This window comes from Equus przewalskii, chromosome 7 (genome assembly GCF_037783145.1).
Source record: "Equus przewalskii isolate Varuska chromosome 7, EquPr2, whole genome shotgun sequence".
Lineage (NCBI taxonomy): Eukaryota > Metazoa > Chordata > Mammalia > Perissodactyla > Equidae > Equus > Equus przewalskii.
In genome coordinates this window covers 24,429,145-24,451,402 of record NC_091837.1, presented here as the reverse complement: position 1 = coordinate 24,451,402, position 22,258 = coordinate 24,429,145, and the positions used below count along the sequence as shown (strand labels likewise).

General features: G+C 51.8%; 1 protein-coding gene and 1 long non-coding RNA gene across 51 annotated transcripts in view; one reads left to right on the top strand and one right to left on the bottom strand.

Annotated features, from left to right (window-relative positions):
* The window catches only part of PITPNM2 (phosphatidylinositol transfer protein membrane associated 2), a 145,224-nt gene that overhangs the window by 69,252 nt on the left and 53,714 nt on the right, over nt 1-22,258 (top strand). The gene's annotated exons all lie outside the window — the stretch shown is intronic.
* Nucleotides 5,043-8,541, bottom strand: LOC139084759 (uncharacterized). Its single transcript, XR_011542463.1, has 2 exons — nt 7,708-8,541; nt 5,043-5,723 (listed from the first exon to the last, which is right to left on the bottom strand). It is a non-coding gene; the product is annotated as an uncharacterized lncRNA (long non-coding RNA).

The window sequence follows — 22,258 nt, the reverse complement described above, 5'->3', positions numbered from 1 at the left end:
GTCCTGGGTTTGAGCCCTGTCTGTGCAGCCTGTAGAAATCACTTAATCCCCTGAGCCTCTGTTTCCTTCTGCACAGAACAAGGGCCAACCTCCCGCTGCAGGGCTTTGGGTGAGAATGCAGGACTGCCTCCTTGCCTGGCCCGTAGAAGAAGCAAGATGAAGGAGGTGATGTTTTATAGGGCTCTCCTCCAGTGTAGGACTTTAAAAAAAGGATTGGTTTCAAACGGCCACTCTCTACCAAAGGTCACCCTAGGATGGGACCAGGCCGGCTGCTGCTTTTCATGCTCCCAAATGTTTGGTGAGCCCATGCCATGTCTTGGCCAACAGGACCTTCTGTCAGGAGATGTGGTCACTAAACTGCCTGTGACCTGGAATATGAAAAGCTGTGCTCCGCCATCCACCTGAGGACATGTGACACAGCAGCTGTGCTGATGGAGAAACGAAGGCACAGGGGTGTGTCTCACTGCTGGAGCTGGGTGTGGCCACAGTGCCAAGGAGGGGCCTCTCCTGAACCCTAACAGAGAGGAAGGGCCAGAATTTATGCCTGAATCACCACCCAGCAGCTTTGGCCTGGAGGAGAGGAGCTGGCACGATTGTTGCCTAGAGCCCTCTGCCCTCCCCACGGGAGAGTTGAGCCCGCTCATGCCTGTCGCTCCCGGGCAGCAGTCGACGTGCTAGACTTCCAGGTCAGGCCTGGCAGATGGGGAAACCGACGCAGAGACCCAGAGGAACTTTCCTGTTTCACCCAGAGCCACACTGGGCGGGGCTGGCGGGGCTGGCGGGGCTGGCTCATGGAGGCAGCACGGAGTCCAGCTTCCTCTGCTCTACTATGCCCCCCATTTGCAGCTGTGGAGGGGCCTTGCTAGTGATGTGGTGATGTCCCTTCCGTACAGCGCTGGCATGAATCACAGCATTCTTGGGGCTGGCTCTTGCCCCATAAATGATCTGGGTTGGGCCGATGCAGGAAGGGGCATGTCAATGCTGGGCCCTTAGGGGTGTCCCCCCCTCAACTAGCCTGGGCTGAAGAACTGGTTGGTCCCTGTGAGGTAATTTAGAAGGGAGGGTTCTGAGTGGAAGCCTGTGTATAGCTTGAGGAAGAGGCATTGTCCAGCACTCCTTGGAGAAGAGCATTCCATCCTATGGGCAGCTCTGCTCCTCTCTGCCTACTTGGCAATCTGCATGAACTTGCATATAGCAGCCAGCTCCTGCCTTGGCCTAAACAAGTGTCACATTCCTCTGAGCTGCCCAGCCTGGGCACTCTAGGAGACCGGGGTGGGGAGGGACACCAGTGAGTGCCTTACCCCCACACACACCCTCACCCCCGGGTACACAGAGCCATTGCCAGTCCCTAACTCAAACCCCTCCACTATAGCTGGGAAATTGAGGCCCACGGAGGGCCAGGGACCGACCTACTCTAGCTCCCAGGGCCTTGGTAGCACTACATAACATGACCTGCTATCTGCACGCCTGATAGCTGTCAGGGCCTGGGCCCATCCCCATGAGGGTGGGGACTAGGGCAGGATTTATGCCCCTGAGAGCAGTGAGCTGTGCCGGGGAGGAGGCGGGCAGAGCCTCTGGAATCCACCTGCCTCCTGGACCCTCTTCTGTTGCCCCAATCTACCAGCAGAGTCTCTGGCTGCATCTCATGCCCTGGACTCAGCTCATTTCCAGTCAATTAGTGCAAACTTGATGGTTGTGTTAACAGCAGTGTGCAGAGCTCATGCTTGGATGCAGCTTTGCAGTTTCCAAAGCACGTTGCATCGGGTTTATCAGTTGATTCTCACTGTGGCCTTGTGAAATGGTCAAGGCAGGCGACCAAGACCTTTTCTATGCAGGGGCAGAGAAGCCGAGTGAACTGCCCAAGGTCAGACAGCTGCTCTGGGATAGAGTTTGGACTTCAAATCAATTAGCTAATAAATATTTGCCAGGCACCTGCCTTTATTTTGCAACTGCTCTGGCCAGGCCCTGGGGAAGCAGCTGTGAACCAGACGCAGGGCCTGAGCTGGAAGGCACACATGCAGTGACATTACATTCTAAGAAAGGCCAGGAGAGAAGTCAGTGTCAGGTGCCCAGGGAGCTGACCAGGCCCTCAGGGAAGCCTTACCTGGGAACTCAGGGGGCTCAGTCACCTGATTCCAGGACCAGAGGGGCACTGCTCCCCCTCAGCACCCCCCCCCTCCCCGCCCCAGCCAGGCCCAGGAGACATAGATTCTAGTCCCAGCTCTGCTATGTGACCTGACAAGCCCTGTCCTGTCTGCTCTCTCCACCTGCACGAGGAGGTTGAACCAGGCCACTTGTTCTCATCTCTGGTGGGCCCCCCAGTCTCCTTGGGGAATGTGTTTAAAATACAGGGTCCTGGGCCTCTCACGCAGAGGTTCTGTCTCAGTAGCTCTGGGAGGGAGTGCCAGGAATCTGCATGTTGAACAGGCTCACTGGATGCTTCTAAAGCAGCTCATCCCCGTCCCTCAGTTTGAGAAATGCTGGACCAGCCACCTGGGAGCCCTTTGAACTCCTGACGTCATCAGCCATATGGTGGTCCTAAGCCTGTCCCTTGGTATGGCAGTGCCTGTGGAGCTGGGATGGTGGAGTGCCAGGGGTTTGCAGATGCTGAACTCTCTGAGCTCCCAGACGTTGTAGGAACCCAGGGAAACCCTAATCTTAGTCCTGAAGCTTCCAGAAGCCTTGGCCAGCTCCCCACCCCCTGTGAGAGGTCTTCCAAAAATGGAGACAGGTAGGGGATGCTGAGGCAAAGGTTTCTCATCACAGAAACCTGCAGTCCCTGGTTAGGACTTCACCCAAGGAGTGCTTCAGGCCACTTGCTTAGGGCTGGTGTGCCCAAGGACTCTGGCCGGGCTGGGCTGGCCTGACTAGGCATGGGTGCCCAGGAGAGGCTGTCCAGGGCTGGTGTGGGGAACAGGGAGAGTGGGGAGGCTGGGCAGCTCCATGTTTGGGAACCACTTCCCCTCTAGCGTCTTCAGAGTGGACAAAAAATGGCTTCTCACTGGCTCCTCAAGTGCCCTGAGCTAATTGGACTGCAGCCCTGGTGACAGCCTTGCTCAGTCCTGCCAGGGCACCAGTGTCACCCTCCCAACCAGGACGCCATTGGCTCTTCTGCTGAAGGCGCCCAGAGCAGGGGGACACTGGCTAATGTCCATGTGGTCAGCTCAGGCTATGGCCTGCTTTCTAGTGCTGCAAACCCAGTGCACTAGTTTCCTGGGGCTCCCGGAACAAGTGACCACAAACTGGGTGACTTAGAGCAAGAGCACCTTATTGTCTGACAGTTCTGGGGGACAGAAATCTGAAATCAAGGTCTCTCCAGGTCCTTGCTCCCCATGAAGACTCTAGGGGTGAATCCTTCCTTGCCTCTTACAGCTCCTGGTGGCACCAGGAGTCCCTTGGCTCATGGCTGCATCACTCTGATTTCTCCCTCCGTCTCCACATGGCTGTCCCTCTGTGTGTGTCTCTCTGTGTCCTCTCTTCTTCTTGTAAGGATTCCTGTCACTGGATTTTGGGCCCATCCTAAATTCAAGATGATTTCATCTTGAGATCCTTAATAATTACCTCTGCGAGACCCTGTTTCCAAATAAGTCACGTTCTGAGGTTCCAGGTGGACGTGAATTTTGGGGACACCATTCCACCCACTACCCCCAGCAGGCAGAATGTTGCAGGTAAACGGCAGGTCTGCTGCAATGGCTGGGGGAGCAGTTGGCTGGCGGCTGGTCCCAGGAAATGGATCTGGGACTTTGAGTAGCCTGAGGCTCTTGTCAGCGAGGGCAGCTTTGCCTCTGTTAGTAGAATCAGAGAGCCTAGAGCAAGGAGGTGGTGGTTGAGGGGGCAGCTACCCTGGAGAGGGTGTGCCATTTGGACACCTAAATTAAGGTGCCCTGGACAAGAAAAGCTGAACGTGGCTCTGAAGAGCCAACCAAGACCCTAGGTTGAGTCCCAGGGAGGCAAAATGCTCCCTGGGACTTTGCCCCTTAAGAACTTTGCAGCAGTGCCTTATAGGTGGTGAGCATCCCATCCTGGGAGGAAGTCTAGTGGCCCTCACAGGGTAGGGATTGCAGAGAGCATTCCCATCCCCCAGAACTCTAAGTCTATGCTTGTCTCAGTTAAGGACAGCCCCATCCAAGAGCCGTGCGTGAGCTCAGGGGCTCCCCCAAGGGCAGCCAAGGAGATGTGGCAGAGCCAGCCCCAGACCCCTAGCCTCTCCCTCTAGATGGCCCCTGGGTTTGCAAGCCAAGGGAGAGTGGTCCCAGTGCCCCAGGCTGCCAACTCCTCTGCAAAGCCTGACCCCCTCCCTCTCCCACCCCCACCCCATCTGCTTCCACAGCTGGGTCTCCCCTACTTCGCTCCATCTTATAGCTCAGCATCCTGTCTGCCTCACCCAGGAACCTTGTCCAGGGGCCAGCTGAGCACTCCACACAAGCTCTGCCCTGCCTCTCTCTGAGCGCGTAGCCCTCACTGGACACTTCACCCCGGGGCACGTTGTGGAGTTCTCATCTCGATGCTTGGCACCTGCAAGAGCCTTCATTTCTGTGTGTCCAGGGCCCATCCCAGACGAGACACACTGAACACATCTCAGCAGCGAGGGTGACGTTGAACTCCACACAATTACACGCACACCAGGCTGGAGGATATCGGAGGGCACACGGCTCAGCCCCACCATGACCTGCTGCAGACCTTGGGCAAGTCCCTGCCCCTCAAAGGGCCCTGTGTCCCCATCAGCTAAGGAAAGACGGGCCCTACTGCTCTGTGAAAACCTTCCTGTGTCTGACTTCTAGAAGCCCCTGATGTCCAGGGGTGGTGGAGGGTGACTCTGACACAGTGCCCGAGGTCTATGCACTCCCCATTGCCAGGACCAGAAGCCCCGTGGCTGCTGGCACCTCGGCCATCTGTCTCTGTCCCTTCCCATGCCCATAACTGTCCCTTAGACCCTCCTGCTTGGAGAGAACTAATAGGCTCCTCCTGGTGATGGAGTCCCCTCTGGTTCCCAGGCCCACCCAGGATGCCTGTTGGCTGGAGCTGCCTACTTCACGCCCAGGGGCTTTAAATTTTTTTTATTGAGGTGAAATTCACATAACATAAAATTAACCATTTTAAAGTAAACAGTTCAGTGGCGTTTATGACATTCTCAACATTGTGCAATCATCACCTCTGTCTAGTTCCAAAACATTTTCATTACCCCAAAAGGGGACCACACGCCCAGCTCTGGGGCTTTTTTCTTTTCTGTCTTTTTTTAATTGTGGTAAAATACACATAACAGAATTTATCATTTTAACCATTCCTAAGTGTACAGTTCAATAAAATTAAGTCCATACACATTGTTGTTCAACCATCACCATGATCCATCTCCAGAACTCTTTTCTTTCCCCAAACTGAGACTCTGTCCCCATTAAACACTAACGCCCTGTCCCCCTTGCCCCCAGCCCCTGGAACCCACCATTCTACTTTGTGTCTCTATCAGTGTGACTCCTCTGGGTGCCTTGTATAAGTGGAATCATACAGTATGTGATCTTTTGTAGCTGGCTTCCTTCACTTAGCGTGATATCTTTAAGGTTCATCCACGTTGTAGCCTTTGTCAGAATTTCCTTCCTTTTTAAGGCTGAATAATATTCCATTGTATGGACAGACCATATTTGTTTATCAGTTCCTCCATCAGTGGACACTTGGGCTGCTTCCGTCTTTTGGCTATTGTGAATCCAACCCTGGGACTTTCAGAGAGTCTGGTGAAAAAAGTACAGGGTCAGGAGTCAGCTGGGCTCATCAGATTCCCACTACATGCTCTGGCCCCCCTTAATCTGTAATTAGCTCCAGGCCCCAGTGGGAAGATGATCATTCCAGAACGCCCTACCTCACACGTACCCTCCTCTCCGAGCCACGCTGCCTTAGCTGCTCATGGGCCCCCATTTTCTCCTCCAGGAAGACAAGGACACACCATGCTGAGAAGCTCAGCCCTCACTGGAGCCTACTGGCCCCCTGCGAGGTCTGACTTGTGAATGACCTTGGGCATGTGGCTTCCCTTCTCTGAGCCTCTCATCTGTCAGAAAGACATAATGATCTGAGACGAACCACTCCTGTGGTGGTCTGTGTCAGCTTCTCACCTGGTGCCTGGCTCCTCGGAAATGCCCCTAGATGGCTATTCTCCTGCCAGCCCTGTTCCCCGGTCCGTTCCGTCCACAGGTGTTTGCTGAGTACCTGCTCTTAGAGGGCACGAGGCACCTGCAGGACAGGGCTGTAGGGGGCTGCTGGCAGAGGTGGCTTCGTGCAGCGTCTGCGGGATGACTGGACGCATCAGGCAAAGGGAGAGAGTTTGCTTTGGGAAGGGGAGCAGGGGTCACCCTTCCTGTACGTGCCCGGTGCCTCAGTGTTGGCTCATTTAATCCCACCCATCCCTGTGAGGTGGACGGTCGGGTGCAAGGAGGTCTGGAGTGGTTAACTGACTTGCTTGAAGACCAGGCTTGAACCTGAACTGAGGTCCGTCTGGTTCCACAGCTAGTCTTTCCCTCTGCGTCCTGCCGCCTCCAACTAGTTTTGCTTGTTTGTTTCCGGCCGCCTTGTTTTGCAGGGTGGGGGGATTGTGCTTGCTCCCGCCGCCCCGACTTCCCCGTTCCTGCTGTTCAGTCCGGGGCTGTTCAGCGCCTCCCCACTTCCCACCCTGTTGACACGGGCTGTTGCTGGGCTGGTTTTGTTTTTGACCCAGTCAGCCTGGCAGGGAAGTGGCGGGCTGTGTGCAGAGCTTCCCAAAATAGCCCCAGGCTCCCTGCCAAAGATAGAAGAGCCAGACTGTGTGCGATGGGCTTGGACCAGTTGAAGATGACTCAGTTCCCTGCGCCCCAGCCACCCCCTCTTTTTGCCCTCCCCTCAAGCTCTCCTGCCCTGCCCACCCCCCACCCCTCCAGCCCAGGCCACTGGATGCCCCTTCACACACCTGTGCCCCCTCAGGTGGCCTTACTCCTGGGAATGCTGAGAGGCTGCACAGGCCGCCAGCCTCGGGGCGTGGCTGCGAGGGGTTTGGTGGAGTCCCAGGCTCAGAATCGGGGGTACTTTTTCCCTCCCCCGACTGACTTGCCCAATGGCCTTGACCAAGTCCCTGTTGCTCTCTTGGCTTCAGTTTTCCAATTGGAAGTGGGGAGAATGAGTCTGTCGACCTGTCTTGTGTTATTGTGGGGCAGAGGTCTCAACAGGCGGCGGGAAGGTTGCTAATAATCCTATCAGTGAGTTATTTCTCCTGATCCTGACTGTTCTAGGTGTGAGGATACAGTTCACAGAGAGGCCCTGCATCGGCAGCGCTGTCCCCGTGTCGTTGTCATCGCTGTTCTAACAGTGCAGCCGCTGCCATTTCTCAGGCATTGTGTGCTGGGCACTTCACGTTCATTGTCTTTATTTATCCCCCCGACTACCCTATGGAGTGTATGTGGGTTGGACCTACTTTCGTAAGTGTGAACTGAGGCTCAGAGAGTCTGAGCAACTTGCCAAGACCAAGTGAAGGGTGGAGCCGCCATGGGAACCCTGTTCTAGCTTCAAAGCTGCGTGCCTTCTTTGAAGTCCTACCCCTCCTCCAGGGTCAGCCTGTCCCTGCTCGAGGCTTATCCCTCCAGACCCCTATCCTAGTCTCTGGTGGGCTGCCTGTGGTAGCCAGAGCAGCCAGGAGGTTCTGTCTACGTTTACATGGGACCCTGGTGTAGGACACACCGACGAAGTGCTTACCTCAACAGAGAGCCTTGGGGGCGGGAAGGGCACTTCTGGAGCTGAAGGGGCCGCCTCTTTATACCGTACACTGAGGCAACTTCGCAGAACAGTCAGCAAGCTTCTCAAGCACCAGGCCCCAGGGCGCCTTCACGCTCCTCGCAAAACCCCGTGAGGCCCAATTATTCAGACTTCGCAGGTGAAGAGATACAGCTCAGTGAGGAGGTCAGGCCACCTGTCCAAGGCTGCCCGCTGCTAAGTGGCAGTGCCAGGACTAGATCCCAGTCTGCCCGGCGCTCTTCCTGCCCCTCAGGGTCCAGGGATCAGGAAGTCCTTGGCCGCCAAGCTCCAGCGCAGTCCTCATTCTTGCCCCCTCCTCCCCTCATCCAGACAGGGCCTCGAGACGCGCAGGGCTCCTCAGGGTGGGCAGGCGTTGGCTTGGGCAGGGTATCTGTGGCCACTGGGGACTGCCCAGGGCTAGGTTCCATCCGCAGAGCTGGGCTTCTGACGTTGTTTGCCTCTGTGCCTGCGGCTGGTGCAATTAATATATTTATACGAATTGCTGTGTGCGTGTGTGTATGTGTGTGAGTGTGTTTGCTTTGTGATTGATCTCCTTGCGCTGTGTCCGTCAGGTCAGAGCCTGGCGAGTCTTTGGGGCAGGACGCACGTGACCCTCATCTGGACTGCATCGGCTGTGGGATGAACAGGAGTGACGCATGTTTGTGTCCATGGTATGTGGTGAAAAGCATTGAAGTGCAGAGCCACAGTTCCTTATCTTCAATTCCCAAATCCGGCAAGCTCTGAAAACCAAACGCTTTTTCATAACTCGTTTGGCAGCAAAATCCTGCCTGAACTGAGGTGAGGCTATTTATAGTCCGAGTAAGGCTATTTATAGCCTTTATGCATTTTGCATTCACGTATTTCCTGCAGAAATGTCAACTTATTTGATTACTGGATGCTGCTGAAATACGCAGCATTACCATCTAAAGTCCAGGGAGTTCTGAATTCTTAAATACATCTGGCCCAAGGGTAAGACCTCTACTTTTGTACCAGCTACAAATAGCCTCTGCCCCCAGCCCCCTACAGTATCCCTCCCCTGGGATTCCTGGAGCTACAGGGGATGATGCCATCTGTGGGGTCTCCAGGACCTCACCCAATCCCACAGCCAACGCCGCTGATAGTACCTAGAGGTTAGATATTTTTAATATCACCATGGGTGATAGAACACATCCTTATCACTAGGCATGGTGTGGGGTGCTCTCCACACTTATGTCTGATCCCTCATTGGATGTATTACCACCCCCCTTTGCAGATGAGTAAACTGAGGCTCAGAGTTTTAAGTACCATATCTAAGGACAGGTGAGAAGGGCAGGTGCTGGGCTCCAACTTGTCTTCCGTCTTGCCGCCTCTCTAGGAGGGAATGTGAGGCCCCAGCAATGTGCCTCCCTGGATTTACAGCCAAAGCATGTTGAAATTGGGAGGGAGCAAGCCTGTGGGGACCCAGGTGCACATGGAGGGGAGCAGACAGATGCGAGCCAGGCCCCTCCCTCAGCAGGGAGGAGAGGAGGCAGCAGGAGCCCTCTGCAGCCACAGGGCCTCCCTTGGGACCCCTCGCCCACCTCCCGCCACCACAGCTCCTGCTTCTCAGATGTCCCTTTTGTACGAGCACCTGTGCCACTCCCCCGCCTTGTCTTTTCCCAGCGGCTGGTGGCAATAGTGGTCGTAGCGGCTTGGCCCTTGGATCTTTTCTACAGTACCCTCCGAAGCCACAGGCACACTGCATGGCTTTGCCCAAAGCCCATCTGTCTGCTGTTCTTGGGGACCACCTCCCCCACTACCTTCAGGAGCTCCCTTGTGTCCAGGTGCTTCGGCAGGCTCTAAAATCCTCGAGCGTCCATGCTCCCCAGTGTGCAAGCTCTTTTCCATCATCTCCCATCATCCTGTGACAGCCCAAGGACCCCGCACCTCCTGGCATGGCAGTCCTGCCTCGGAGCATTCGCTCAGCTTCTTGCCCACTGGGAACCCTCCTGCCCCCGACATGAGCCACACCTGCCCTGCCATGCCATAGTGCAGAGAGAGAGCGTGCTCTTGGCCATCAGAGGGATCCTGTGATGGCCGCAGTTTCCTCATCTGCAGAGTGGGCTCGGGGACGGCTGCCCTGACAGAGCTGTCAGTGAACTGGCTTTAGGGCAGGTGCCTGATGTAGTACATACCTTGGCATGATCCCCCTAGCTGGACTTTCTTCTTGCCTACCCTTACAGGGTCAGAAAGTTTCTCAGGGCTGCCATGGGCTTAAAGAAGTTAACTGTGGCCCATGGTGGAGAGCTTGGAGTTGAGAGGCTGGGCTCTGGGCTCCAGTTCCAGCACTGCCCTGGCTCCCTAGATGGAGGGGAGGGAGAGGTAGATGCATGGATGGATGCATGCGTGCATCTGTGCATGCACAATTGATGGATACATGGGTGTATGTGTGGATAGATGGATGGATGAATGGATGCATTGATGGATAGATGAACAGATCAACTCTCTGGGCCTTAATTTCCCATCTATGTAGTGGTGGGGTTAGGTGACAAGTTCCCCTTCAGTTTCTGAGTTCTGTGATCCCATCTGTGTCAACCTAACACCCTTAAGGACCCCTGCCCCACCCTAGGCACCAGAGTACCACACCTGTGTCCAGGGGCTCTGGAACCTTCTCTTGGCTCCACTTTCCACCCCCCATTGGGCATTCCCTCTGCTGGCCTTGCAACCCTAGCCTTGCCCCTCTGCCCATGGGTGCGCTGTCCTGAGTCTGTGTCCACTCATCCCTTCCCACGGGAGGCTCAGTTGTTTCTTTTGACTTTTTTTGATAGAACCATTTGTCTGTGGTAGAGCGATTGTATGTCCCTTCAGGATGAACCACTGAGTGAGCAGCGGGTGGGAGCATTGTTATGTGGAAGGGAATGGCGCCCTCTGGAGTTGGGCAGCCCTGCAGTGGTATCGGGCCCTGGGGATCCAGAGGAGATGACGCATGGCCCCTGGTCCTTGGAGAACTCACAGTTTTGTGAAGGAAATAAGATCCCAAAGCAGTGCAGGTGTGAAGAAGCATTCTCCGCAGTAACAGACCCCCTTCGTGCACTGGGAGCTCAGCGGAGGGAAGGCAGGTATGGCTGAGGAGGCTATGGGCCAGGCACAGGGCTGTGGGCAACTTTAACCACAAGGCAGGTCTTGGCGGGGCTCAGCTCAGTAGGCAGGGTGTCCCTGGGGAGGTGGGGACCCAGATGATGGCACGAAGTACAAGCAGCCAGCACGGCTGGGGATCTCCACGCATGAGGTTGTCCCGTCACCAGCTCATGAATGACCTTGAGTGCCAGGATAAGGAGCCTAGGTGTTCTTTGTTGAATAAAGGTGAATTCTTGAAGGTTTTTAAGCAGAAGAGTGACCCAGTCAATTCCCCTTTCTTACAGTATGTTGGGGGTTGACTTGGAAAACTCACCCATGATTGGTGCTCTGAGCCTTCGAGGCCTAATGGTTGATGTGAGGAGCTGGGATGCTGGCTCACCAAGAAAGGGGCAGCTGCCAGGACTTGTTGGATAAAGAAAGGAAACTGACACCTGGAGTTTTGCCTGACCTTTTTTTCCCTGGAAAAAAATCTTTTTGGAATTGAAATTCACATAATATAAAACTCACCACGTTAAGGTGAACAATTCAGGTTCATCTCACATCAGTGGAATCACACGTACATCAGGTGCTTGGGGCCTTTCGGCCTGACTTCGGTTCTGCCTTGCCCGCTGTGCCCTAAGCTCACCCCGTACCTGCTGCTTTGGGGCCCTCAGGCCAGCCCTGTGTCCAGCCTGCTGTAGCTCCCAGTCTCCCACTGGTCCAAGAGAGAAGTTCAGATAGATTCTATGAAGGATGAGCCAGTAAGCATCAAGCTGGACCTGTGGGAGGGGCATTACTTGCATGTGTGGCTGTGAGACTGGGACAGTGCCCCCGACACAGGGGAGCACAGACCCAGCCCAGGAGTCACAGTGCCACAGGTCACGTCTGGGGCCTAGGCAGGTTCCTTCTTGGCCTTCACTGGGCCCACTGCTCCATCTTGTAGACCCTTTACCAGGACTCAGGCCAAGTGGCCAGTGCCACCATGTATGGGGATAGGGGCTGACCCAGTGGGAGGTGGTCCCTCGAGTCGCCCCCCTCCAGACTGTGCTCTGGAAGACCCCTGGAAATGGCCCAAAGCCTCTGAGTGCTTTCTCTCTGACTGGTGGGAACCCAGGAAACCCAAGGGCTCTTTGTGCCCTGCCATGTGCCTCAGGTGGTCTTCTCCCCTCCCCAATTTGCCCACCCCCAGCGCCCCTGCAGCTGAGGATTCCTGAATGTTTGTGGAGGTCTGCAGAGCACCTCGCGGTGTGCTCCCCACTGAAGACACAGAGATGAACCAGATACAGGCACTGCCCTTGAGCCTCACAGTTTAGGGACAGATAGTGGGAAGGGTGAGAATGTGGTAAGAGCCGGAGGCAAGGTGCTTTCAGGGGCCCCTGGCACCCAGCTTCGCCTGGAGTGGTCTGGGAGGGCTCAAGCAGCAAGTGCTGGTTAAGCTGTCTTAAAGGACACTTTGGAAGTTTGCCAGGTAGACCAGGTGGGGAAGGGCTTTTTCCAACAGAAGGAACAGCAAGTGTGAATCTCAGCAAACACTCAGGCAACAGTGAGGGAGCCCCTGCCGCGCGCCAACACTGGGGACTGTGTAGACGTGAGCGCTGCCCTTGAGGCTTCAAAGCTGGGGCCCAGGGTGCACAGCTGCCTGCAGCCTGGCTTCAGCCAGCAGTGAGAAGGGTGGGTAGAGCGGGAGAATCTAAATGGCCTCGGTGGGAGGACCCAAGGGGTCGTGGAGCTGAGCATGAGGGCCTTGAGTGACGTCTGGGAGCGGGCCTCTGATCCTGGAGGGAGCTGCCCAACGCAGTCAGATGCACTCTGACAGCTTCTAGAAGGAGGATTTGGGGGGGACCCAAACTAGAAGCATGGGAGTCAATTAGGAAGCTGTTTTGCCCCCCACAGGGAGAGCTGACAGGGCCCGGATGGAGGCCAGGTGGAATAGGGACAACAGGTGGGGCAAATTAGAGAGAGATTTCCACTTCTGCCTAGGGGATGTGGGAACCACAAGGAGGGACTTGGGATGGTGCTTCGGGACCTGGCAGCCATGAGACTTTGGGTGAACTGCGTGATCTCTCCCAGCCTGAGTTTACTCTTCTGCAAAATGCACAGAAGGGAGGAACGAGGAGCGTTGGTTCATCCCTACGTTGAAGAGTGAAGCTCAGGGAGTGAGGTGTGGTTTGTTTTTGCTGGGCTCAGGGCCCTGCTGCTGTCGAAGGTCACACTTGAACCTCTGGATTCCTTGGGTCTGTGCAGCCAAGGGGTCCTAGTCCCCCTCCCTGCCTCCAGGGGCAGCCGCACCTGATCGCCTCCTTGGCTGACCCTGACTGCACCTCCTCCTCCATGGTTAATAATTCAGGACCAGCCAGATGGCACTGCTTTCTCCCCCTCCTGCTCTTCCCTAGCCTCCTGGGGTTTGTTCTGCAGCTTGGGGTAGGCATGGGGAGTGGGGAGCCCGAGAGGCTCGCTGCAATTAGCCAGGTGTCCAGGTGTCTGAGCTTTCACCCCAGCGCCCTTGGCCTCCGTGGGCCCTGGGGAGCCCCAGCTTCAGAGTCTGTAGGCCCATTGCCTGTGGTAGTGGAGAGAATCCTCAGAAACCGCTGCTCCTGTCTTCTGCCCATCCCTGATTTCACAGGGGGTCTATCTAGGGCACTTCGTAAATATTTATAAGATGAAGAGACCGATGGTGCCATTTGCACTCTTAGGAACATTCCTTCCTTTGCTCTTCCCAACGTTCCTGTTAGGAAGAGAGTCACACGCACACACACATTCACATCTCCCGCATTCAGGATCTGAAGCTTCACAGTGCCCTGACTTGCCCAAAGTTGAGCAGTGACTTGAGTCCACACCTGCTTGGTCCCCGTTCAAGGCCAAGGGCTGGACCTCAGTGAACCGTGAACTCCTGGGACTGCGAAGCCCTGTAGGGAAAACTTTAAGGCATGTTACACTCTCTAGTTGTTGGCCTCATTCTTAATGTAATTCTGTGGGGCAGCCAAATGCCGTGACCCCCTACTTTTGCTGAATGTGGAGAGAGCACATGCTGAGGCTCAGGTTGTGGGCAGTTACCCCAGCTCCTGGCCCAGTGCCGGGAGGACAGGGACAGTGTCCAGTGTCATACAGGGCTGGGAGAGAACAAAAGACTATAAGCCTTTCTCCATTAACTTAGGAAGACTTGTTGGAAGAGGAGGGCAGGGCAGTTCTATTCTTTCATGCTTCAGGCCCTGATCCTGGGCCTCCTGGCTTTGGTAAGAGCTGCTGACAGAGAAACCTACCCAGGCCCGTGAAGGTGCCCTCCAGGGTGAGCAGCCCAGGTGCACTGTCCCCATGTCTGTCTGCTCATGTGAAGCCTTCACGGTGAGAAGCTGGCACAGAACACTCTGGGGCAGCTCTAAATAGGTGTGTGTTTCCCAGGCAACGTGAATGTGTGCTATCAGCCTACACTCCTCCGCTTGGGTGCCTAGCGCTGCCTAAGAGCTCTGGCAAAGTTCACGCGATAGTTGTCCTTCCCAGACAAGTAAACTGTGGCCCAGGTTATGTTTCCAGTGACCTTCCACCACTTCCCTGACCTCAGGGCCAGGGTCTGGGACCCAGGGACTCTCAGGGCTAACTCAAGGAAGCTTGAACTGCCTTGGGACCGGGCAGTGTTCCAGTAGCCAGGTGGACCTGGGGGGAGAGGTGGAGAGAGGTTGACAGCACAGAGAATAACCCCAGAGGGAGGCGGGGCCCCTTGACGATGGCTGGTGGGGGTGTGAACACATAACAAAAAGGTGCCACTCTCTTAACTACCTTCTCTCCATTTCTTTTAATCTTGCTTTCACACAGCTTCCACTAACATCTTACAAGCATGTGTCTGTCTGTCTGTCTGTCTGTCTTAAAATCATCATATTAGTGTATTGGAAACACTTTTGTAGATGAGGCTCATGGGGAGCCCCTGGCATGGGTTCCCCCTGCCCTGGACGTCTCGTATGTTTCTGCAGGGGAGGGGAGCAAGTGGGTGGCCTAGGAGTCTGGCAAGGAGGATCCCCATCTAGGATCTGTTGTAAGGATGGGCCTGGTTTTGAAGTTGATCAGAGGATCCCGTGGCCCAAGCTGCCCTCAGAGTGGTCCAGAAACATGTGAATGTAAGCAAAGTCTACTGATGTGTGATTAATTTACAAATAGGCGTGCAGAGCGGGACAGTGTGTACATGGGAGCCTGCTGTTCCTGCAAAGCTGCGTCAAGATGTCACCGAGCTGGGTTTTATTTTAGTCCCAAGCATTGTGTCTGTTTAGCACCAAGCCCGCATGGTGCTGTGTGCACACTGGGTGGGCAGAGCTGGTGGTGTTACCACCTCCTGGCGGGGAGAAGCCTTTGTGGTAGTTCCAGGCCCCGTGCAGGTGGGCCTAGACTTGTTAGAAGCCCAGGGCAACTCTCCAGATTCACAGAAAGTGCCCATATTTTACGGATAAAGTCTTTGCATAATGAAAGAGTGGTGAATGTCGGAACACCAGACTGCAGGTCACCTGGCATCTGCCCTCTACCCCCAACCAGCTGTGTCCTTCCCCCTACCAGATCAACTCCCCACGACTTACGTGGACTCAGAAGGCAGACTGTGAGATTTCAGAATGATTACACAGAGAAAAAACAACTTAGCTGATTTTGAATTTTCAATCATTTTTTGACCTTGGCGTAGAGTGAAATGTATCTTTATGCCCTTTAGGAGGAAAAAGTTTTCTGAGCAAGTGGATAACATGCAGAAGGTCAGCAGAAGAGCATCATCCTACTATTAGTCAGGACTTTTCTGGTTGTGAAAAACAGAAGTCCAATTTGAGGTAGCTCTGGTGGAAAAGGGACCTGCCACTACAGGATGAAGGCCGGGGGCAGCCAGCCTCAGCAGCGGCTGGAGTCACAGATCCGAATGTCACCAAGACTTTGCTTGTATTCAGCTCTATTGAGGCCCATTCCATTGTGGGCGCTGGTTCCATTGTCCCAGACAGGCTACGTGGAGGGACACGGCTGCTGACAGCCTCCCTGCATTTGCTACCAGCAAAAGACCAACTCATGTTCTCTTTGATCTCATGTTTTGAAAAAAATCCCTGGAAGTTTAAGCAGGGGCAAGATTACAGTTTCCAGATGGAGGGCAGACCACAGCCACCTTCGTGCTCCAAATCCCTCAATATGATAGAACAAATATTATTAAATATCCATGTGGGCAAAGAGATGCCTTTAGTGGTAAGAAACCATGAGGAATTTCCAAAAGATGGAGTGAAAATGGGTTTATACTGAAAATAGAAACAGTGGCCAAAAGTGTACCCAGGAGGTAGAGAGGTTCCTAGGTGTGCTCCAAGCCTAGATGCGACATGAGGAGGCAGGATGGGGTTCTGGAGTTAGCTACACAGTTTTGGAGGATAAATGAGGAAGTGGAATGAACTGTTAAGTTTCTTTCATTGGGGAAGGAAAGATAGATCCTTGTTAAATCTGGGCACTGTAGAGAATTATACATTTAATTGTGTGTGTTTAAATATTTAAAGATTATCACTGTAACAAGAGTCAGCAAACCATGGCCTTTAGGTCAGATCTGGCCCAACATCTGTTTGTGTAAATAAAGTTTTATTAGAACACTGCCACAACCATTAGTTCATGTATTTTCTGTGGCTGCTTTCATGCTGTAGTGGCACAGCTGAGTAGTTGCAACCGAGACTGCATGGCCCACATAGCCTGAAAGTTTTACTATGTGGCCTTTACGGAAAAAATTTTCTGACCCCTGCTCTAGAAAAAATGAAAATAAAACATAGCGTCCAATCTATTATAGAAAAAAAGGTGTATCTAACAAAGCAAAATGAATCCAATAAAGGGCAAAGAAGGTGAAAGAAAATAAATATGGTAAATAGAAAATGACAGGAATTGGTCTAAACATCAGTAAGCACAAAAAAAAATGCAAACAAGTTAAATTCACTAATTAAAGATAGTCTCTCAAAATAAGTTAAAAAAATTTTTAATGAGACTGAAAAAAAATACAACAGCTTAAGAAGTATGAAAATAAAAGGATGAGGAATGAAATCCCTAACAAACACAGCAAAGAAAGCAAATATAGCAATATTAATATCAGAGAAAAGAGAACTAAAAGTAAAAAATATTTTAGGTGTAAAGGAATTGTTCAAACTGATAAAAGGAATATTCTACTTTTCAAAAGGTAAAAGGTAAAAGTCATGGACTTTCTGTACTTAACAGTGTAGCTTCAAATACATTAAATAAAAATTGATGATATTGTGAGTGAAAAAATGGCAAACATAGAGTGACAATAGAGGGCCTTTAAAATCTCCAAAGTTACTCTTGTGGTGTATACATAGATGTGTACAAGTGATCAAATTGTATAGAACTTAAGACATACACACACCACACACACAAATAAGGACAAGTGAAAGTGGGGAAATCTGATTAAAATCTGTGGATTACATCACTATCAATGTCCTGGTTGTGATATTCCAGTTTTGTAAAATGTTACCGTTGGGGAAACTGGATAGTGTGCAAGAGATCTCTCTGTTATTTCTTACACCTGCATGTGATTTACAATGATCTCAATAAAATTTTCAATAGAAAAATCTCGAAGAACAATGCATTATATACAAAAGCTAAATAACTCTTAGGTTAAATGAGGAAGTCAAAGTGAACATTTTAAACAACAGTATTTGAAATGAATGGCAGCAAAGCACTGAATGTAAAAACCTATGGGATGAAGCCAAATCCATATTCAAAGGAAAATTCATAGCCCTAAGTTCATTTATGAAGTGATACATAAGACTAAAAGTTATTGAACTTAGCTTTCAATTCAAGAAGCTAGAAAAATACGCTCAAAGAAGGTAAAAAGAAATAATTAAAAATGAAGTCAGAAAGTGGAGTAGAATTCATCAGTAATTCCAAAAACATCTTCTTTGAAAAGGCTAATAAAAGAGAAAAATCTTTGGCAAGTCTGATTAGAAAAAAAAAAGAAGACACAAACAAAAAAGAGAATACAACTACAGAGAGATTTTAAAAAGAAAAGAATATTATATGCAACTTTTGGCCAATTAATTAGAAAATCTAAGTGAAGTATATGATTTTCTAAGTAAATAAAAACTACCAAAATTGGCTCATCAAGAAAATAAATTTGTCCCTAAAATAGGGATAAAAATCTCCCAATTGTTCAAGGAATAGATAATTCTTGTATTACGTTAACTATTTCAGAGCATGCAAAAAGATATTACAGGTCATTTTACAAGGAACCCTGGTGTCAAAATCAGAGGGTAACTCAGCACAACTACAGGCCACTCTCACTTTTGAATGACACCTAAATTCTTTTAGAAAAAAAACCTAAATAAAATATTAGCAAATTCAATTCAGCCAAGTAGTAAAAGAATAATACAGCGTGACCAAGTAGGATTTATCCCAAGAATGGAAAGAAGATTCACTATTAGAAAAAAATTTAATGTAATTTAGTATATTAACTGTTTGCTTTTTTTTTTAGTAGTAGTTGTTCAAAATTAAGATTGTTCTCATCGTAGAACAGACAAATGGATGCCATTTGCCTGCAGCCGAGGGAGAACTTTGTCATGCTGTCCTTCTACATAACATCCCTGAGTGTATTTCACAGGTGAGGCTGCAGTGGGCCAGGTCCCCGTTATTGGGGTGATAGAAGGAAGACCCTGTGCTGGGGTGACAGAAGGAAGGCAGTGTGCTGTGGTGGGTAGAGCAAAATTTTTAAAGCCAGGCCAGACTGAAAGAAAACATAGAGATTGTAAGGTCCAAGCTGCCCAGAGAGGGTACAACTTGATGGAAAGAGTGTGGTTTGAATTGTGTCCTCCTAAAAGATATGTCAAAGTCCTGACCCCTGGGACCTGTAAGTATGACCTTATCTGGAAATAGTCTTTGCAGACGTGATCACGTTAAGATATGGTCTTGCTGGAGTAGGCAGGCCCTTAGTCCAGTGACTGGTGTCCTTATAAGAGCGCCATGTGAAGACACAGAGACCCAGCGCCACACAGGGAGACGACCACGTGACAACAGAGGCAGAGATTAGAATGATGCAGCTGCAAGCCAAGGAGCACTGAGGATGGCCAGCAACTTCCAGAAGCTGAGAGAGAGGCAAGGAACAAGGAACCAGCCCTCCTGACACCTGAATTTCAGACTTCTGGCCTCCAGAACTGTGAGGGCATAGACTTTTGTTGTTTAAAGCCACCAGTTTGTGGCTTTGGGACAGCACCCCAGGAAACAAACACCCTTTCTGTCTGTCCTGGAGTAGGAAGAGAGCAGAAGCATGTGAAGGGTGAACCCAAACTTCCTGGCAGATCAGAATGACCTCCAGCTGGAAGTTCCAGGTGAGCTCGGGTGGGTAAGAACCCAGGCATTTGGTGAAGCAAATGTAAATCCTCTGAGGAAAATCAGACCCTTGTCCTAAGTCTCAAAGGATTTCTACAGGGGCCGGCCTGGTGGTGCAGCGGTTAAGTTTGCACGTTCTGCTTCTTGGGGGCCTGGGGTTTGCCAGTTTGGATCCTGGGTGTGGACATGGCACCACTTGGCAAAAAGCCATGCTGTGGTAGGCATCCCACATATAAAGTAGAGGAAGATGGGCATGGATGTTAGCTTAGGGCCAGGCTTCCTCAGCAAAAAGAGGAGGATTGGCAGTAGTTAGCTCAGGGCTGATCTTCCTCAAAAAAAAAAAAACCGAAGCAAAACAAAAAAGATTTCTACAGATAACCTCCACAGAAAATGAGCAGCTCATAGTCAAAAATAACCAAGCACGATAGTGAGGAGCCACTGTGAGCCAGCCAGAGCCAGCACCACTAATTTACAGCAGAGACAGACCCTCAGGACTTCAGATACAGCAGTGTTTACACACAGTGGATGAAATAACTATGCATTCAAATAAATAAAAGACATCATTGAACATGTGTGCAGGAAATAGAAAAGTGTAAAAAATGATCAAGCAGATTGGAAAAAGAACCAAACAGAACTTGAATAAGAGAGTAGTCATAAGTGAAGAAAAGGATTAGCACCTGGAAGCCAGATGTGAAGAAATCACCCAAATGCAACATTGGAAAGAAGAGGAAGCTGAAGGGAAGATGAAGCACATGCAGAAGGAGAAGGCCTAACACTCATCTAATCAGAGGTTAGAAAGAGAAGAGAAAAATAAGCCAGGGGCCACGTTTGAAGAGAGAATCGCTGAGAGTTTTCCAGAATTGATGAAAGAGGCGGAAATGGAGACTAGTTTGGAGAGAAGGTTGAGAATGCTGGAGAAATAAATGAAATTCAGCTCATAAACGATGGCTAGTTCTTCTCTCAAGTCCTGAGCTTAGAGCTAGATTCCAGCCCAGCCCCCAGAATGACTCAGAGACACCAAACCCTTCACCTTGACTCCCTTTCAACCTTGGTCAGTTCCTCCTACCCACAGGTTACGGATGGGCAGTTCCTGAGAACTGAGGGGTCTTCATTCTAGGACAAGGTGGAGAGCACCTTGAGACTATTGAGAACATTGCCCCAAATCAAGCAGAACCCTTTCCCTACACTACTCATCTCAAGGCAGTGCCGATCTTATTGTAGTCCATGAGAATGTTACTGCTTGGTGTTGGGCAGTGCACAGACTGTGCAGCTAAACTGGGCAACCCAGCGACCTCTGATGCCTTCTATTCCCAAGTTATGGGCCCATAGAGCTTTCCAAATTTGACCAGTGGTGTTTTTCCTTTGTGTTTTCCTTCCTCCCTCTCTCCCTCCCCAGAGAGGGATGGCATCCATCATTGGCGGGAGGATTTTATGGGGTGATAAAGGGAAGCTAATAACTCTGTAAAGCAGGACCAGTTACCTGGGAAACTTTCCAAGCATGTCATGTTCCCTGACAGCCTTGGGAGGCCTGGCTGTAAGGCCACACCACTCAGTGAGATGGAGCTAGGCCTGGGCAAAATTGTACAGACATGTGAATTCATGTGTGCACACCTATCCCTGGGGACACTGGCTGGGCCTCTGGGTCCAGGATCCAGCCCGGCCTGCTCACTCCCTTCTGAGTTGAGCATTTAGACCCAGTTGCTGGTGGCCTGAGGCACCTGAGCCTTGCTTACCTGGGGGCGCAGTAGACCAAGCCCCGATCCATCGCAGGCAGGACATGTGGATCCCGGTGCCCTTCTGCCCTTGACTCACTGTGGGGCCTCTCCAAATGGCTCAGCCCCCCTGGGTTTTTGTCTTCCTGCCTTGCCCTGGCTGCTTCTGAGCATTGACTTTGAGTGTGGTAAACTGTGAGGCACTGTGCACATCTGAGAGCAGGTGGCAGCCACTCTTGGGTCATTTGGGCCACCTGGCACTGGTGTATCTCATTCAGGGCCACACTCATCTCCCAAACCTAACCCACAGGAAGGGCCTGAGAAGGCCAGACGCCCCCCACACCCTGCCATGGCTAACAGCATCCGACCTTCTGTCTGCCTGCCTGTCTGAGCTTTGTGCCCCTGCACGCACTCCTGGGGGGAGGCAAGTCTGGCTCCATGAACAGTCTGAGTCATAGACGCTGTCAAGAAACCGGGTTTGTTACTCCAGGGACGTGGCAGGGAGAGTGCGCTATTCTTGGAGAATCTTGTGGATGCTCTGAGGAGCAGCTAACAGAGCAGTTTGTAATTAGCACTTTGGCTGCTTAGTGGCATTATCTGCCTGTAGAGGGGTTTCAGGAACATGTGCCAAGCAAGCCTTTCTGAATACCTACTCAGTGCCAGGCCCCTGCCCCCTAGCACGTGCTGAGAATGCAAAGACGAATCAGACACGTTTGCTCTCATTTCCTCTGCCCGGGCCCTCTTCTTGCCACAAGCAAGACAGGCGAGGTGTCTGGCCTGGGGTTACCCACGCTGTGGGGAAGGGAGGCAGTATGAGTAAATCGGATCACTCCAGAGCGTGGTGAGCCAGAGGCTCGAGCAGGGCAGGAGGGGGCTCCTCCTCCACAGGGTCGGGCAGCAGCCCAGAATCGGGAACTAGCCTGGCAGATTCCAAGCAGAGGAGGCAGCCCGGGTGGCTGGAGCACTGCAAGACAGGCAGGCTGGCAGGGGCCGGGGGTCAGAATTTCCTTCCTTTTGAAGGCTGAGTAATATTCCTCGTCAGGTCTTTCATGACTCACGTCTTCCCCAGTAGCCAGGAGAGTCCCTGAGGGCTCTATCTTGGTCCCCTCGACTCCCAGCAGCCAGCACAGTCTGACTTCTGGCTTAGTCAACACTGCTGGATGCTTGAAGTTCAGAGGGGCCCCAGCATAAGATTTCTTGCTGAGAGGGGAGGATGGAGGGGTTTGTTGAGACTAGAGTTTAAGGATCTTATTTGCTAGGTTACAGAGTGGAGATTTTAACTTCCAGGCAAACTTTCCTATTCTTATAAGCCACCACGGGAATTTGTTAAAAATACGTATTCCCAGGTCCCTCCCTTGGCAATGCAGCAGATTTGAGCTGGAACCAAGAAGTCTATATTTTGA